The sequence below is a fragment of the Ixodes scapularis genome, unplaced genomic scaffold (genome assembly GCF_016920785.2).
Source record: "Ixodes scapularis isolate PalLabHiFi unplaced genomic scaffold, ASM1692078v2 PGA_scaffold0__279_contigs__length_252992795, whole genome shotgun sequence".
Lineage (NCBI taxonomy): Eukaryota > Metazoa > Arthropoda > Arachnida > Ixodida > Ixodidae > Ixodes > Ixodes scapularis.
In genome coordinates this window covers 224864293-224882015 of record NW_024609835.1, presented here as the reverse complement: position 1 = coordinate 224882015, position 17723 = coordinate 224864293, and the positions used below count along the sequence as shown (strand labels likewise).

At 44.8% G+C, this 17723-nt stretch overlaps 1 pseudogene; it reads left to right on the top strand.

Annotated features, from left to right (window-relative positions):
• Positions 1–1912: 1912 nt before the first annotated feature.
• The window catches only part of LOC120839134, a 61008-nt pseudogene continuing 45197 nt past the window's right edge, over positions 1913–17723 (top strand).

The window sequence follows — 17723 nt, the reverse complement described above, 5'->3', positions numbered from 1 at the left end:
ACCATCTATTTTAAATCCACCTTTGCTGCCTGGGATGGACACACTTACTTGCAAAAGAGAGGAGTGTGCATAGGTTCGTGCATTGCACCTGCACTCAACGACCTATATCTCGCACATATCGATAGGATTCTACAAGAGAGGTTAGATGGCACAAAAGTAGTGCGCGTGTTTAGATACGTGAACAATTTTTAAAATTTTTTTAGCCACCGATGGAAACAATTGTTCAAGCTCGGTGGATAACGTCCTCTCGGCATTTAAAGACCGCATGAGTCCCCTAGAAATCACCCATGAGTTGCCGGTTGAAGGATCCCTAAGATTCTTGGATCTCCGACTGGTGGTGCTACCTCACCACGTCTGCTGGTTCTATGAACCCAGGGCCGGTTTGCTCATCTTGCGGCTGCGGTCGCGGCTGCGGCCAGGAGGGATTTTTACGTCACGTGACCAGCTCCATGGGGACAAGGAAGTACCTAGCGTCCCTGCCTTATGGCGGAGTGATCCGCATCGCTTCAAGCACAAAAGCCTAATTTCGCTCGCAGAAACTGATTGCAGGGACTTTCATCTGGAATCTAATTGACCGCCCCTTTATACTGTAGGAGCGGCCGGTAAAGTTACGGCCAGGGAGGGTAAATAAGAGCCAAAATGAAGAAGAAATCACAGGAGATAAAAGCGGTAGCAGTATATTTATCTACCTCCGCCGGCGCCAGTGCCTCGCCCCTGCTGCTATGGTCGAGAGGTTTATGCGCCGGTACTTGTCGTCGCGGCGCGAAAGTTCCGGGTTGAAATCGCGCTAGGGACTTCGTTTTTTTTCGTTTTTTTTTTGTATTTTGTGAGCGTCTTACTTTTTAGCTGTGATCCTTTTTAGAAAATCATCCACTTGCGCTACTGCGCCTTACACGGTTTTTTCTGTTAGTCCCACCTGTTCAATCGAAACGTCGGGAAGAAAAAAAAAAGATGAACGCAAGTTAACGCGCTAATACGATCATTTCATTAAATTTGTTGATCCAAAGTCATTTTAGGAGTTTGCATTGGAGTGAGGGACCTAAAATGACTTTGGATCACAAATGGAATTAATTATAATGAATTCCATTTGTTGTTCCAAAGTCATTTTAGGTGTTTGCATTAGAGAGAGGGTTTGCGATGTCGATGTCTCATTCTTTTTTTGCATTCGGTCGTGATCGTCCGCTAATCTAACTAAAATTCAACAAGTAATGTGGTAATATTACAAAACGATTGCCACAACAAAATGTAAAGAGTATAAATATACTTTTTATCGCATTCCATGCAAGTAAAAGTATGATCGCTTTTATTTCGGTTTTACTACTTTCTCAGACGTTTGACTTGCTGCCTTGCCTGTGGGATTTCGCTCAATCAATGTATCCACAGCTGCTAGTCTTTTTTTTTTTTTTTTGCTTGTTTTTTTTTTGTTAATTGTCACAACTGCAGTTTTTATTAGTCCTAAATAGGCGTCTCTTCTCATTGAAAGGAATCGTAGCAAGAGCGTTGCATATTTAAAAACACATAAAACTAGTTGCTGGGGAAAGGATGCTTGTTTAGGCTCCGTTAGTGTGAAAGTCATAGCGATGCTGTTATCTTGGTTTCCGTTTAATGAACATTATGAAAGGATTTTATTAGCGCGTTAACTTGTGTTGATCCTTGTTTTTTCTTCCCGGTGTTTCGATTGAACAGGTGGGACTAACAGAAAAAAACCGTGTAAGGCGCAGTAGTGCAAGTGGATGATTTCCTAAAAAGTATCACAGTTAAAAAGTAAGACACGCGCAAAGTAAAAAAAAAAATAAGTCCCTAGTGCGATTTGAACCCGAGACTTTCACGCCGCGACGACAAGTACCGGCGGTTTAACTTCTCGACCATAGCAGAACTTTTTTTTTTTGGGGGGGGGACGTTTATTTACAGCATGTTTAAAACTATAATTTACATTATTGCGTTCCACTATATACAGGTAGAGCTCTACATTTCCGTTTGATTAGATGGAAGCAATGCGTTACATTATATACATGCAATGCGTTACCTTTTCCTTACATATAAGTAGTGCGTTTCATTCTCGTTACATTATACAATAGAAATTTACAAAACCACAACGCTCATCTCAAAAAGGAAGGTGTCAATGATACTTTTTAGGTCGACTGGTGCTGTCGTCGATTATATAATATCAGGAGAACGACTGAGATTTTTTACGACGCCTTTCCCTTCATCACTTTCATCACAGCGGGCCAATATGCCCTGACCTACTTGAATGGCAATATTTTTAAAATTTACCCAGGATGGCTTTGCGACACCTGCTTCATTATCCACTTTACGCGTTTTCCACAAACTGTAAAGACCTAGAACTACTAAAATGTCTTGAATGGTATCGAGGTGTTGGGCGAAATGCAAGTAGCGAAGATTCGTCTCTTCCACTTCAAAGTATTTTTTCAGCGTCCGTTTGAAAACATCCCAAAAGAATACAGCGTCGACACAAAGAATAAAGGCATGGGTGAACGTTTCGGTAACTTTGCAAAGTCTACAATTAGAGCTATCGTATGTTTCCATCCCGCGTAGGTCAAGCCACTCTTTTACAGTCGTGGTACGAGAGTGAAATCGATAAAAGAAAGTTTTACACTTCGGTGGTATCGGCATTAGTTTAACCCTTTTTAAAACATCCGGTTTGCAATTTAGTGGAGGCCCATAAGGAAAAACACGAAATACAGGATCTGGGAACAATGAAACTAGCAGATGTTTGGTTAGCTACTTTTTAGTGGACGAGGCCAAAAAGGCTTGGTCAAACCTTGTTCTTAGAAATTCCAATGTGACCGCTACTTCCTTATAAAATCATCGTAATGATATTAAAGCACATGTGGTTGTTGAATCATCACCTGGTGTTGCTATATATTTTGATAAGAAGAAATGCTTGCACAATTCTAAAAAAGGATGCTGTTCCTGTGCAAAAAATTTCCATCTGGCAATTAGCTGCCTAACAAAAATATGACCTAAACCAAGTCCTCCATCGTGAATTCCTCGAAACAAGTTTGACCTCCTCATTGGCTCGTATGGTGACCTCCAAATAAACGTAGCCAATATTCTGTTCAACAGATTGACCGTCGTCCTTGAGCAATGTATAACCTGCAGAAGATACATAAGCTTTCACAAGAGGAAAATGTTGCATACAGCAAATCTTCCAAAAGTAGATAGATATCTTAAACTTTACATATTGGCTGCTGTTTTAGCGTTTTTTGTTACTGTGTCCCACATAGGCTTGGGATTGCCCATTGCGCTTAACGGGACTCCTAAGAGCTTTGGCTTCGTTGTCAAATGTAGATGTAGGCTTCGTCCTCAAATGTAGATGGTGTCGATTCCCACTCCCCGCACCACGAGCCACAGCTTTTCTCCTTGTTTACTGACGCAATAGACACGGCACAGTAGTTAGAAACGCATAGCATCGCGTTTTTTATGCTGGGCTTGTTGGAACATACCAGCACAAGGTCGTCAGCGTAGGCAAGAAGCTTGATTTCGCAGCTGTGAAGGCGAATGCCTTGAACCTTGCTATCGTTTATGATGTATCTGCAGAGGGGCTCGAGATAGAGGTCAAAAAGAACTGGTGACATAGGACATCCTTGTCTAACCGAGCGTTGTACTTGTATGGATTTTGTAAGTGCTCCGTTAACAATCAATTTCGTTAAGATTCCAGTATAGCAAAGTTTGATTCCACGCATGACGTTTTCTCCTGCTTGCATATGTGCGAGTACATCGAAAAGAAACGAGTGTTGAACTTGATCGAAGGCTTTAGCCAGATCAAGTTGTAGAATAGCCACTGATTCTTGTGTTCGTTGGCATATCTCTATTATGGACCGGACGATGTGGAGGTTCGTTTTTATATTCCGCCCTTTGATGGAACACGTCTGATGGTCCCCAACCAAAAGCGTTATCGCGCTTTGTAAGCGTCCGGCGAGTACCCTTGCAAACATTTTATAGTCGCCGTTTAGTAAGCTTATTGGTCGATAACCGTCTACTCGTTGACTCTTGTCTAGATCTCTAGACTTCGGTATCAGTACTGTGTGTGCCTTCCGAAACGATGGAGGTAAGCATTCGTGTCGGTATGACTCCTCAAAAACGTTTAAGAGTATGGGTGATAGTTTCTTGCTCCATTTTTTGTAAAAACTGGCCGGTAAACCGTCTGGTCCTGGGGCCTTTCGAGACTTCATTTCTCTTATATTCAGTTCGACTTCAGCCACGTCAATAGGAGTATTTAGAATCTTAGTCATATCTGGTTCAAGTTTTGGTAGCTCTAATACGAGGGAGTCCTTCATTTGGGTTGGTAGAGAACGTGGTCTTGCAGCAAATAAATTCTCGTAGTGCGAAACGAAGGCATCTTCTATTTCCTTTTCATCGTTCAGTGCGCGACCATTTTCGTTTAATGTCATTATTCGTTTCTTCTTGATATATTCTCTCTCCACGTTAAGGAATCTTTTTGTTGGTTGTTCTCCTTCTATTAATCGCAAAGTACGCGTTCTTACACCAGCACCTTCATAGCGTATTTTATCGTGTTCTTTAATTTGTGTTCTTATATTCTTTACTTCATCCTTGAATTTTCCGTGCTCTTGGCACTTTAAACGGTACAGGTAAAGGATGTCATTGTTCAGACGCCTTTGTCTTATTTTTTCATGATACGCAACAATTGATGATATTTCTATTGCTATTTTTCTTATCACCAATTTAAAAGATTCCCATTTTTGACACCAGCCTTCTTTGGTGCATTCAAGTATCTCTGGTGCTGATTGTACACATTTTATAAAGTCATAATTTTCAAGGAGCCTTTCGTTCAGTTTTCAAAGGGACCAAGACGGTTGTTTTCTATTTCTCTGGGGTGTTTTTATACCTACACGCACTTGCACCATGCAGTGATCAGAGAAGAATGCAGGGATAACGTTGTAGTTACTTGGTGCAGTATTAACTGGTCCAGATACATATATTCTATATAAACGTGCATGGGAAGACCCTTGAAAGTGTGTAAAACAGAGTGCGTGATCTGTTGCTGAATCTATCAGGTCGCAGTCTTGAACCAATGCTTTTAAGGCTTCAGCGCTTGGATCTACGATGGTTAGGGATGGAACTCTATCTTTCTTATTTATTACAGAATTGAAGTTCCCAAGCAGAATCACGTTAAATCTTGTGTTGGCGTGAATTCTAGCCTGACAGAAAAGGCTTTCCCTTTGCGCTGCGTTGGTATATGCATACACAACAATTATGCGCCTGGGCTGATGTTGCAAAATAATGTTAGCTACCATTAGACGACCACTGTCAGCCCCTTCGAGAATACTACACATTTTGTACTTTAGATCTTTCTTAAACAGAATTGCACACCCTGCAGAGTAGTCAACAGCAGGGCAGTGAAACAGATCGTAGGAATCCTTCCACAAACTGCATCCCGAAAATAAGGTGTTTTGTTCGGATACTTTTGTTTCCTGCAGGGTAACAATGTCGCTGTCATATTTTTGTACAAAACGAAAAAGTTGGTATTGTTTTTTCCTCGAATTTATTCCCCGCACATTTATGGTGGAAATTGTGAAGGGACTTATCTGGGTGGTCGTGAGGGGATTCCCATACATGCTTTGGGTCGAGTTCGGAAGCTGCCTGGGAGGTTGTTTTTCGGTCTTTAAATTTGGGTTTCACCCGCTGTTCTTTGAGTTCCAGCCGTATTTGCGGCTCGGTGGAGTCCAGGAGAATATTCATGGCTTCCGGTTCTCCCGCCAAATTCTCGCTGGTGTCAACCTTGGCTTTTTTGCAATGGTGCTCTTCCTTCTTGGTCTCTGCCACCTTCGTGTTTTGCAGGGATTGCTTTCTCAGCCCTTTCCCTTTGCTTGAAGTAGCTTCCCTTGGTTCTGGGTGCGGTGTTGAGGAGGTGCTTTCGTTGCACCTTTGTTCCTCCGTTGGGCTTTTGTTGAGGCTGCAGGGAGGGTCGTTGTTCTGGATTGCTGGGTCATCGCCCGTTTGCGTCCGTTCGACTTCCTCATTGAACATTTCCTCCACGTCCATGATATACTCGCTCTGATCAGCGTCCGGTGTTGCGTTTCCCTGGAGCTTTGAGGCGTACGTCACTACACATTCGTCATTTGTGTGACCAAATCTCTAGCACTGCGTGCAGCGAGGAGTGCAACATTGCCGGCGGATGTGCCCGATTCCTTTGCACCTCAGGCAGAGCGGTGGTCTTCCTGGGATGACGACGAGCGTACTGGTCCCGTACACGTTCAAGAGGTGTGGGATTTTGTCCACCGGGAGGTCCTGCTTCAGGACGAGGGTCACTTCTCGGGTTGTTGTTTGGACATCCTCGAGTCCTGAAAATCTCCACGTTTCTCTTCTCATGTCCTTGACAGTCCCGAACGGCTCTAGAACCTTCCTCACTTCGGAGTCTGGCATAGGAATGGGCAGCCACAAAAGCTTCATCTTGATCTCTTCTTTGCATGAATTGATTATTATGCACTTTTTTCCTTTGATAATGAACTCTTTGTAAGCGTTGATCTTGAGCTTTGCTGCAGTATTTCCGAAGGTCACCATCCAGACGTGGCTCATTTGATACTGGCCTAAGCCCAGGACGTCCTTCCGATCAACGATGGAAAATATTGCGTCCTTAAAGTCGCTTGCCTTGTACGGCCTTCCGGTGATGTCAGCATGTAAGAATAGTGAGTTGGTGACGAGCATACCTTGGGGTAGTCTTGGAAGTATAACCTTGTAGTCGGAAGATTCCGATGTCGTCTTGTGAACCCGGCCACCAAATGCCGTCGTACTGCTCCCGATGGAGCTCATCTTTCCACTTGCAGGTGACTTGGCCACCTTACAGTGCCGTTTAGGCGAACAGGGTAACCCGGGAGAGCCCCGGGCCCCCGTTATTGAAATAAATCGCAGACAGGAAGAAAAATGCTTCTACTCACAATCACTTCTTCTTCCTTCCCCCCCCCCCCCCCCCCCCCCCCCCCCCCCCCCCCCCACTACACCGACCATAGCAGAACGCGCGAGGCGCCGGCGCCGGCGGAGGTAGATAAATATGCTGCTACCGCTTTTATCTCGTGTGTCTTTTTCTTTATTTTGGCTCCTGTTTACCCTCCCTGGCCGTAACCTTACCGGCCGCTCCTACAGTATAACGCGGCGGTCAATTGGACTCCAGTTGAAAGTTTCTGCAATCATTTCCGGCGAGCGACATTAGGCTTTTGTGATTGAAGCGATGCGGATCTCTCCGCCATTAGGCAGGGACGCTAGGTACTTCCTTGTCCCCATGAAGCTGGTCACGTGGTGTAAAAATCCCTCTTGGCCGCGGCCGCAGCCGCAGCCGCAAGATGAGCAAACCAGCCCAGGGGTAAAAAACCACTCCTCTCTTTCAACTCCGCGCACTCAAAACTCGTGAAAAGAGGCATAGTGCGGTCATGCCTTAAGAGCTCAATCGCAAAGTCGTGTTCGCATTCCATACAAAAGAGTTTCGACGGGCGAATTGCAAGACTGAAGTCAGCAGGGTACCCTGTGTTCTTACTGGTGTCAGTGGTCGAAACTCTTCTTAAAAAAATGAAGGAAAGAGAACTGTGTCAAACAAACACACAGAGACAGGACAAGAAGACCAGCCATCGTCCCTTACATCCACAATTTTTCCCACGGCCTCAAGAAAACAGCGAACAGAGTGAATGTTGACATCGTGTTTTCAGCACCCACCAAACTGTCCAGACTTTGCAAAAACGTCACCACACCCTCAAATCCCGCAATCTGCTGCTCCAAGACGCATAGGACCAAATTTGTGCCTTGCATTGAGGGGGTTGTCTATTCATTCCCCCTTTTCTGTGGAAGACAATACTTTGGACAAACTGGGCGATGTTTAAATGAACGCCTTCGAGAACACTCAAACAACATTGTAAACGCTAACTCTGGCCACTTGGGGATACACTGTCGGGATTGTGGGTGTGTCGCGCACTTCAACAACAGCACCGTGTTGGGCAAAAGTGTAAACCAATTAACAAGGGAAATCATCGAAGCCCACAATATCATACGACTAGAGGACAAATGTGTTAGTACGCCGTCGATAGCATTATCACGAAAAGAGATTAATTAATTAGCCGCGAATTAGCCTAAGCGTTAGACAGGAATTTTTACTCTTATATCGTCTTTTTCTATCTGCAAATCGTCTAAAATCTGAAGAAGTAGAAGCCGAAGTAAAACACGAAATACAAAGTTGTTAGTGAGCGCTGTGTGAAAGGAGTCTTCTTTGGGTGAGTGAATGCTCGAATGGCAGTTATTCGAGTGCGCTAAACGTCGACAAAGATTAACTGCAGATGTGCGGCTAGGTGGTGGATAAACAAAATATAAACTTACCTCGTAAAAAAGAAAAAAAAAACCTGCATTACTCAGACTGTAGCAGCATTCGTAGACGGTGTCATGACCATGCTCGCCTGGTTGTTATGCGCTGCCGAGAGATAGCGGCAGTATGCCGCGTCTTGACCCATCATCTCCCTATCAAAAATAAGAAGGTATGCATGACTTTAATTCCTGGTTTCCTATTTCTTTTTATAAAACAATTATCGCGTTTACAGAATTGTATATTTGAGACACGCGCGCCGGTGTAGTAAAAAGTATCGTAAGGTCTGCTAAGTTTGGCCCCTGCGCGCTCGACCAGCTCGACGCTTCTGACATCTGTCGGAGGCACGCACAGCTTAAAGTACAGCTGGGCGGGAAAAGACATTACGGATGCTGCCATAGACTGTACGAAAACCGGTAAAGTTCATCCGTTTATATTTTCACCCAAAGAAACACATTTTTGCGGACCGCCCAGGGTGGTTTCGAAGGTTTGGTGCACATAATGTACAGGGAATCCTCAAGAAACCATAACCGTGTTTTTCGGCCCGAATAAATAATCTATGCATTGCAGAAAGCTCGAACAGTGTGAGGATGTGGCGCTAGCGGTTGCGATAGAACTCAAAAATTTGACAAGATTACCTTACCTGCATCAGGTGGTAATGCAGAAAAAACAAACTTCTTTATGAGCCGACGGCACTCTAAACTTTATGTTGTCAAAAGGAGAAATTTCACTGTGGGCGAATGGAGCATCTATTTCAATTAAAAAAATTCAAAGCCGTTTACAACTCCCTGTAACGCCGAATTAGAGCGCAGCTCTTGAGGAGGAATGAGTAGGGAAGGGTATTGAGGAGGGGAGGAGGAGGGAAGCGTATTGAGGGGAGGGTAGACCCTCCTCCTCCACCTCCCCTCATACTCGAATGTGCTCCGGGGGGGTCATGTGACTTAAAGAGAGGGGGGTCACGTGACCTCGGGGGGGGGGGAGGGTCACGTGACCCTGGGGAGGGGTCACGTGATCTCGGGGTGTCATGTGACCTCTGAGGAGTCACGCGACCTCTGGGAGTCACGTGACTTTGGGGGGTCACGTGACCTTGGGGTGACCTTGAACGGGGTCGCGTGACCTTGGGGGATCACGTGACCTCACGGTTACGCCGACGGCGACGGGGACGCCGATGGCGACGCCGCTCAAGCCGGTAACGGGCTTCTAAGGGCTACGCTCTAAAAGAACTTGTCATTTAGAATGAAAACATCCTCTTTCTTTCTGACAACTGTTTTCCACTGATATAAATCCCACAATCGACCAAATTGTCGAGTTTTGTATTGGCAATATTACGGTTAGGTGGACGTCGGCTCCAAGAGAATTTTACAGCGAAGCTGCATATGACTCGTTGGTCGTTTTTTTTTTGTGTGTCGGTCGACATCAAACCTTTGCGTGCGACTTATCATCTATAAAGTTGTTTTGACACTTGTTTCAATAAGAAAACCAGAAGAGTAAAGACCACGTGATAGACGATAAGGCGCGCGCGAGCAGTGATAAGCACGTAGCGCTCTCCGCATGCGTTTTTCGGTAATGACTGTGGTTGCATAAGCTACTGCGTAAACAACAGAGTACAAAGTGTGGAACGACGTCACTAGCCCTACTCACAATTCGAAGCACAACCACCACCCGCATGCGTTTCACGGTAATGATTGCGGTTGCATAAGCTGCCGCGGCAACGGTTGCTTAAGAAGTCTTTCATACATAAAAAAAAAAAAAAAAACGTTTTGGCACAGCGCATTTACTTCCAACCACCTTCACAGCATGAACTGGAGTCTTTATTTTTTTAATTATCTTTTTATGCAGGTAACGTCTTGTTCTCAAACTTTCGCGTTCTTCCACTAGAGCCACATTCTCGCGTGGTTTGAGCTTTTTACGATGAAAGGATTATTTAATCGCGCCAAAACCCACGGTTCTCGTTCTTCGGGAACTCCTGTACAATTTTATTAGACGTTAGTTTGTTTGCACTAACGGCAGACAAAGCACACAATGTATGTACTGTTTCATTCTGGAAGAACCTTAACGTTCTCACTCTGCTCTTTTAATAAATTTTGCAGGTTAACTTGCGATATGAAGACACGACGGAACCAACTGTTCAGTTTCTGCTTACTAGTGTTGAAGTAGCGGTAGGTGCTACCATACTGTGTACTTTCTAAGTATAGCCAATGGCTTGAAAATATTTATTTGAATTTGTTTCCAGGATGACGGCATTTTTATGTATTTTCTGGAAATGATGTTGACTGTCCCTCCTGTTCCTCAAAAAAGTACTTAAACCCAGAGAAAACATTGGAATGAATGGCGTCATTATATGGAAGAGGTCCAGAGGATATTGTCGTCCTTGTCACATCGTAAGGGCAATCTAAATGTTACTTAATGTCTTGTCTCATATGAGAACGTTACCTGCGGCAGGTTTTTTTTTTTTTCATTCTTGATTCCTATGCGTCACGATTCACCGGTGGGTCAACCAATAAAACTGCTCTCTCGCGCCACAAAGAGATAGTTCAGGCGGTCTTGCAGTTGGTGCAGGAGTTGCTATTTGTACAGCATCAACCGGGGGTCACGCGGTGCTCCAGTGACGTCGTTTTTCTGCGTCACGGAATTCTGTTATTCTAAGCAGCTCTTAAAAAATATCGAAAAAAACTCTAACAGAGTATGAAGGCTGTCAAAAAAACTATTACTGTGGAGGGAAGTACCACTTGAGGTACTAATATAAGTAATAAAACGTTGAAATACCCTTAAGAAGTATACTGCGAAAAAGCGCCAATATCGATTTTGTTCTAACAGTCTCGCGCTGTGTATAACACAACATGTAAGCAAGTTCAATACGTGTTTTTTTGTTTCAGAATGGACATGGCGGATATGATATATAAAATGATTAAAAACCACGTAATGGGTGAGCACTAGTTTTTATTATTTGACATGACACATATTTTGCTTATTATTGATGTGTTTCGACAGGACGTTAAACTGTGCATGTCCCTCATCCGCCCAATACTTTTAATCGACAGGTCCTTTGGTTATGAACACTTTTTATACGCTCTGAAGTTAACGTACTGTTGCATTATATGGAAAAAAATAACAACCTAGCCTCAAGTACACATTTACCATTGGCCGGAGTCTGCTAAAAAAAACAACGTTCTCGGCAGTATTAGTAAGAAAAACATTTAAGGGCCCCGACAGACTAGTATTTTCAAGACAAATAACCTTGATCTTCCGGCCGCAGCCATTCGAAGCCGCCTCCCTTGGTTCCTGTAGGGAGGTATATATTTCGTTTCACCCCAGGTCCGGACGCCCCCGCCGCTACGAGCTGGTGGAAAGAATGAAACAGCCTTGTGCTCGTCATATTTTTCGTACGTGTTCCATGATCGCTAGACCAATATCCACGACTGACCAATCAAACAACGTCAAAATCTTGCCTTTTAACGCTGTTTTATCGGTCGCATCAGCTCGTTGTCAGGTTGGTCCGGGATGGTGAGAGGAAAGCTCGGGAGGCTGAGAGAAATGCATGAGTAAAAGATATATTAGTGTCAGGAAGTAAATATTAAAAAAAAGAAGTAGCGTTAGAAAAGCAAAAGAAAAAAAATATTCGACGGTTCAAGCACGTTCGGTAGGCAGTCTAGTCACCCCTGGGGTCGTAGCTCGGGTTGCTGGTGGCCCTAGATGTTAGCCCCCTGATCGGTGGTGAAGTAGTGCGTTCCGCAATGTCGGGAGGGGGTTGGTTATCTCGGGTCCGGGTGCTTTGATCCCGGGACGAAGCCGGTTGCGCTGATGGTCACGGTGCTGAAGCCGGAAGGAAGCCGGCTACGTTGACGTTCAGCTTCCCTGTCGCCTGGACGGAGCTACAGGTGCGTTGATTTTCAGCGCGTTGAAGCCGGGACGAAGCCGGTTACGTTGACCACACTGACGCCGGGTCGGAGCCGGGTAGCGCACCGTTCAAGCAGCCGACCGTCGCAGCTCTTTGTTCAGCTTCGAATTCCTCTCGCACCCGCGATACCGTTCTTCTTTTTCTTCATTTCTCTTTCTTCCTTTGCTTTTTCCAAATCTTGAAACTCGTAGCGCGGGCTGTGTCCAGGCTTAAGGTGAAACGAAGTATGCCTAGACCACGGGTTGCACTCACTTCCTCCTGTATGAGTGCGGCTGACAGGTTCAATCTGAGCTTTAAAAACGTCGCACTCATCTCCCACTATATCAGTAAAATGGGGCACTCTTACTAAAAATGTCCATATTTTTTCTTCAATAATAAAAAGCCGCTTAAATTTTCTGTTTTTCTTTAGGAAAGAAAGGTTGCCCTTTCCTACAAACAGGACAAAAAGGTTTTTTCCTAACCTGCACCTTATTATTGCGACTGTGAATCGAGTGATTGGAGCTCAATCAGGCTTCATGAGAATGCTACGCGTATCTTCGGTCTTGAGACCAAACACTGCACAACTTCAACCGAAAATAGTTATCATTGTGCTAAGCAGCACTAGCTAGAAAAAACGTTAAGCAAGTGGCCCTCCTTCGAACAAGTCGTTGCTTTCATGGAGATAACTCGTGTTTTTCGCGTGCAATAGTTATTCATTTCCGGAACCGACATTCCGCGCGGGTCAGTCATAATTAGCATAGTTATTTTTTTAATTTAACGAGGACGTCCATGAGATGATTTTCTTGCAATAAATTACTCAAGGTGCATCAGAAAAAAAAAATTAGCTAATGCATTCCCGACCGTGTGAAACATATCGGTCAAAGCTGTTCAAGCGTACGTTAGAAACATTCACCGCCACGAGTACACACTCATGCGTCGTGCGGATCATAAAGGACAGCCAAGACTGCCGCACGTAAGACGTAAGTTAACTGATTTTCGGGTTCGATGTTTGTAATATACAGTACATCGGACATATTACAATGACCTTCAGGCAGCGTTTTAATATTCGCAGAATTTACAAGATTTGTTTCCCAAACTTTCACTCTCCAAAAAACTGCGCCTGCCCAATGACAATTATATAGACTTTTTCCTGGGCATGATTTTTAGGCGTAGAAATAGATGAAAATTTGAGGGAATACAATGGCAGAGTGTGAAATAGCTTGCCTGCACAACTAAAATGTGGTCCAAACTGAGTTTACTAAATTTCATTTTTTTTTTTTTTAGGATTGGCGATATCTAGTGGTTTCTGCAGCGTAAATGAACGCGTTGCAATGGTGGAGGATCAACCATACACATACTCTTTCATTCAACTTATTGCGCATGAACTGGGCCATACGTAAGTTTAAAAGAATCTACTGATTACAAATAATAGAATGTTCGAATTCGAGTATCATTGAGTATTCAACATGAATTAAAATAATGATTGCCGCGAACTATACCCGTCCCAACTTTCCTTAGCAGTGTAGTTAAAGCTACTGAGCAGAAGTGTCATATGACCTTGCGACATAATGTAGTTCACTAAAATATTTTACTGGCTCTTATTTCGCAATTATGAACCATTCTTAATTATACGATTCAAGTCCTGTTCAGCAAGAATGCTTCAACTCCCACTTTTCCGGCGCCAAAAAACGGCATACTTCGTTTGGACTTTGCTGTTACGATCTAAAAATGCAAAAACAGGACAGTTCCCTTTTGTTTATCTTCTTGCTGTAACTTCCAGTTAAGTTTATAGGGTCGCAGATATTTTGTTATCTGAATATTTTAAATAATTTAGCGCAGGATTGAATTAGTGCTTCATTCAAACGTCATTTGGGTCGCATCTAAGCAGATATATTCTGCACGCTGCGAGGTTGCTCTCCCGCTTACATTTGTACTGTAAACATGTTCAAAGAACATTTTTCACGACGACCTTTCTAGTTCGCTATGTACGTTGAATTCCCGAGTGTAGACAGATGATTTGTTTCTCAGAACAAAACAAAAATCAAGACTATTTGGTGGGGAACTACTGGCAGAATAGCAGGCACGTAAAAGCACTGTTTTTTTTTTGTTTTTTTTTTTGCATATTGGTTTTAATGCCGCTTATAGTTGTCCTCGAGGATAACCTAAATTTTAACATAAGATCATTCCGGACATATGTGGCTCCTTCACTGCATCCTTAACATATTACTACAATCCCATGTGCGACAACCTCTGTCCGCATCGTTTGACAATCCCACGTCCATATCGCGCGGTGCAATGTGGGGGAACTCCGATGTTTTATGGGAGAGAGAGAGAGAGAGAAGTGACGTAAAAGAAGTATGGGACGTTGTTCTAGTGTTTCATGGGATCTTCCCTCAAGGTCTAAGGATGCGTCATTCACAAATAAAAGAGAAAATTCTTCCAAAATAAAACCTTTGGAGCATCGATGACGGCATTATAATCTGGTATTATCCCTGGATATTTCAATACCTTGCAGGCTTGGAGCTGCTCACGACGGGGATTCCCCTGATACGACAATACCCGGAATGCCGCAAGACATATGCGACGCAAAAGAGGGGTACATCATGGCGCCCAGGGCTCACGGAAAGAACAGCGGACACTTCTCTAATTGCTCTCTAATGCAAATGAGGGCATTTATCAAGTGAGGATACCGTGGAAACTTATAGTTTATACGCTGATTAGACCACTTAAGAGCGCAAGGTTTACTATCGCCCTTTGCTTAACCGCATGCATTTACCGTGCGTTTTAGTTAAACCCATTGCATATTTTCTTGGAGCAAAAGTCGGGGAAAGTGCTAGCTTCATGAATCCCTGCGAGAATTGAATGGTTCATAACAGAAGTTGAAACATATTTCGCGAAATGCAACCCTACTAATATTGCCGCGCGCACAGCTGGCCAAGTAGGCAGCTCTGCCATTTCAGACCTACCAGCACGGTGTCCATGGCCCGTTGAAATTCGGCTGGTGCTGTACAAAGTGCGAACTGCATTACTTTGAACTCGTACAGTGCGTCGGGAGTGTCGAAGGAAGTTTTCTCGCGGTCGCGCTCGTCGACTTCAATCTGCCAGTAGCCACTCATCAGGTTCATCGACGGAAAGGGTCGGGAACGGGGCAGTCTGTCTAAGGTATTCTCGATGCGGGGGAGCGGATAGGCGTCCTTCTTAGTCACAGCGTTCAGTCAACGATAGTCCACGCAGAACCTCAGGGTTCCGTCCTTTCTCTTTACAAGGACGACTGCACTCTAAGAAAAAAAGGAGGAGAAAGGTAGCAACAGCGACTGTTCCTCCTTGTTGCGGACAAGTTGCCCAGAGAAGGGATGAACGGAAGTTCAGATGAATGGAGGAGGTCGAGTTGCTCCTTGTTCAGTTGGCGCAGGGGTAAAATGTCGCGCTACTGACCAAGTGGTCAAAGGTTCGATCCCTAAAAGTGCGTTTTTTTAATGTTTGTAAAGTTTTTTTTATTTTTATTTACCAAAACACACATAACCAAACCCAGACTGATGAAAGGAAAATTAAAGTCCTTATTATTCACCGACGCCAAGGAAAACTAAACAAATATCATTGCTACAAGCTTCATCAGCACGCTGTTTGATAAACAAGATTTGGGCACCCAGGTTGGATCTAAGCCGTTTACGCAGGGGCCAAACGACCAGGTCGGTCCTTTAATCGTTTCTTTGGCTTATGCGTTTTCGACGTTCATAAAGAAAAAAGTGTAATTGTCCGTCATAAACTGCTAAGCTTCGAAACGATGCCGACACTGCTGCTACGTACACTAGGAGGCTGCGATCAGCTGCGATGGCGGCGGGCTTCGGGCTCGACTGCCGGGCCATGACCCTGGCTGCGACCACTGCAACCATCGGTGCAAAGACTACAACTCTGCGACGCTATGAGGACTGCAAGCGAGTTGTGGCCCTTTGAGGTCCTTTGTTCTCGCGACCGCTGTGCAGCGACTGTGATGTGTGGTTTATCCGTGCGTCTTCTGTGCAACGTTTGGTGTTGTCAGCGCATACCGTTTGTCAACCGACCATCACCTTAATACTGTGTTTCCGGAGATGCAGATGGCCGTGCTGCAGTTGTGTACGAAGACGTGAACGGTCGCCGACGTTCTTTGTGTGCATAGGCGCCGGTTCGTTCTTGCTACCCCTTATCGTGTCAACCGACAATCACATTAATTTTGTGTTACTGGAGCTGCAGATAGCAGTGCTGCTGTTGGCCAACGAAGGCGCTAACGGTCGCCGACGTCCCAAGTGTGCAAGGGCGCCCGGAGGTGTTGGTGCAAGGAGGAGTGGAAGTTGCAGCTTTCTGCTTCTGGAAAGGACGCAAGAAAACGAGAGGATTTTCATTTCTACTCCGGCCCCTCTCCTCCCTCCGGGAACACTTCTGCGGGCGCTCATGCCTGTGTGTCGTGGTATCAGGCCAACTTGCTGAAAGCCAGTTGGTAAAAGGCCAATTTGTCGACAAACAACTCTTAAAATAGGGCACTCCATCATAGGCCAATTTTCTGATCCCAACTCGTCGAAAACCTGTTTGTTTGGTACACTCTAAGAAAAAATGGTGGAAAAAGGTAGCAACGGCGCGTCTTCCTCCCTTCTACTGACGCGCCCCCAAGCAGATAAGAGGGGAGGAACGAGACGTTTTCCTCCTTCTCCAGGCAAACGGGAGAAAGCTTTCGCCATCCCGACTCATCTTATTTCGGTTTCGTTTTCCGAGCACATCGCGCACGTTGTTTAATAAATTAATGTTGAGCTGATTGAGCTTCAGCGGCAGCGAAGGCCGCCTGTAATTCTGTCTTCTAGTCCAAACGTGCAAAACATTTCGGTTGCATTCACGTTTTTACCACTAATGTTATCAAACGAGCAAACGAAGCCGCTAGAAACAGCGAAGTTCCGGAGCAGTGCCAGCAGCACTACATACACTGGGTAAAGGGGTGTCCAAAGAGGACACTACAAAACGCACGACTCCGACAAATCGTGAAAATTGAAGCGGACGCGCCCGCTTCAATTTTCACGATTTTTCGGAGTCGTGCGTTTTCTAGTGTCCTGTTTGGACACCCCTTAAGACGGCCGTCTCCGGTTTGCGGGACACACGCGGAACTACAGTAGCGAAACCACGAGTAACTGTGTCGACGTTTTCGACGTTATGGAAATCGCAGGAACTGCGTCCAAGACAGGCAGGTTTTCCTGCCGGCTGCCTGGGTGCCTTCCGTGCTGAGTTCGGTTCTGTTATCCCGTGCCGAGTGCCAACCGGCGTTCAACGTAATTTTGTATTTCTGTGTGTCAGCAACATCGTCAACGTGGTTCTTTATTTCTGTGTGTCAGCAAAATCGTGATGGCAGTGTTGTGGGTTGTGAACAGAAGACTGGAATTATCGCCGATGTGATCATGTGTTCGTGTATCAGTGGTGTAACAACAAGATGAGATAACGTAAACTGTCGGGCATTGATGCCGCTGGTCGGGCCGTGATCGGAGGGTCAATGTCATGTTA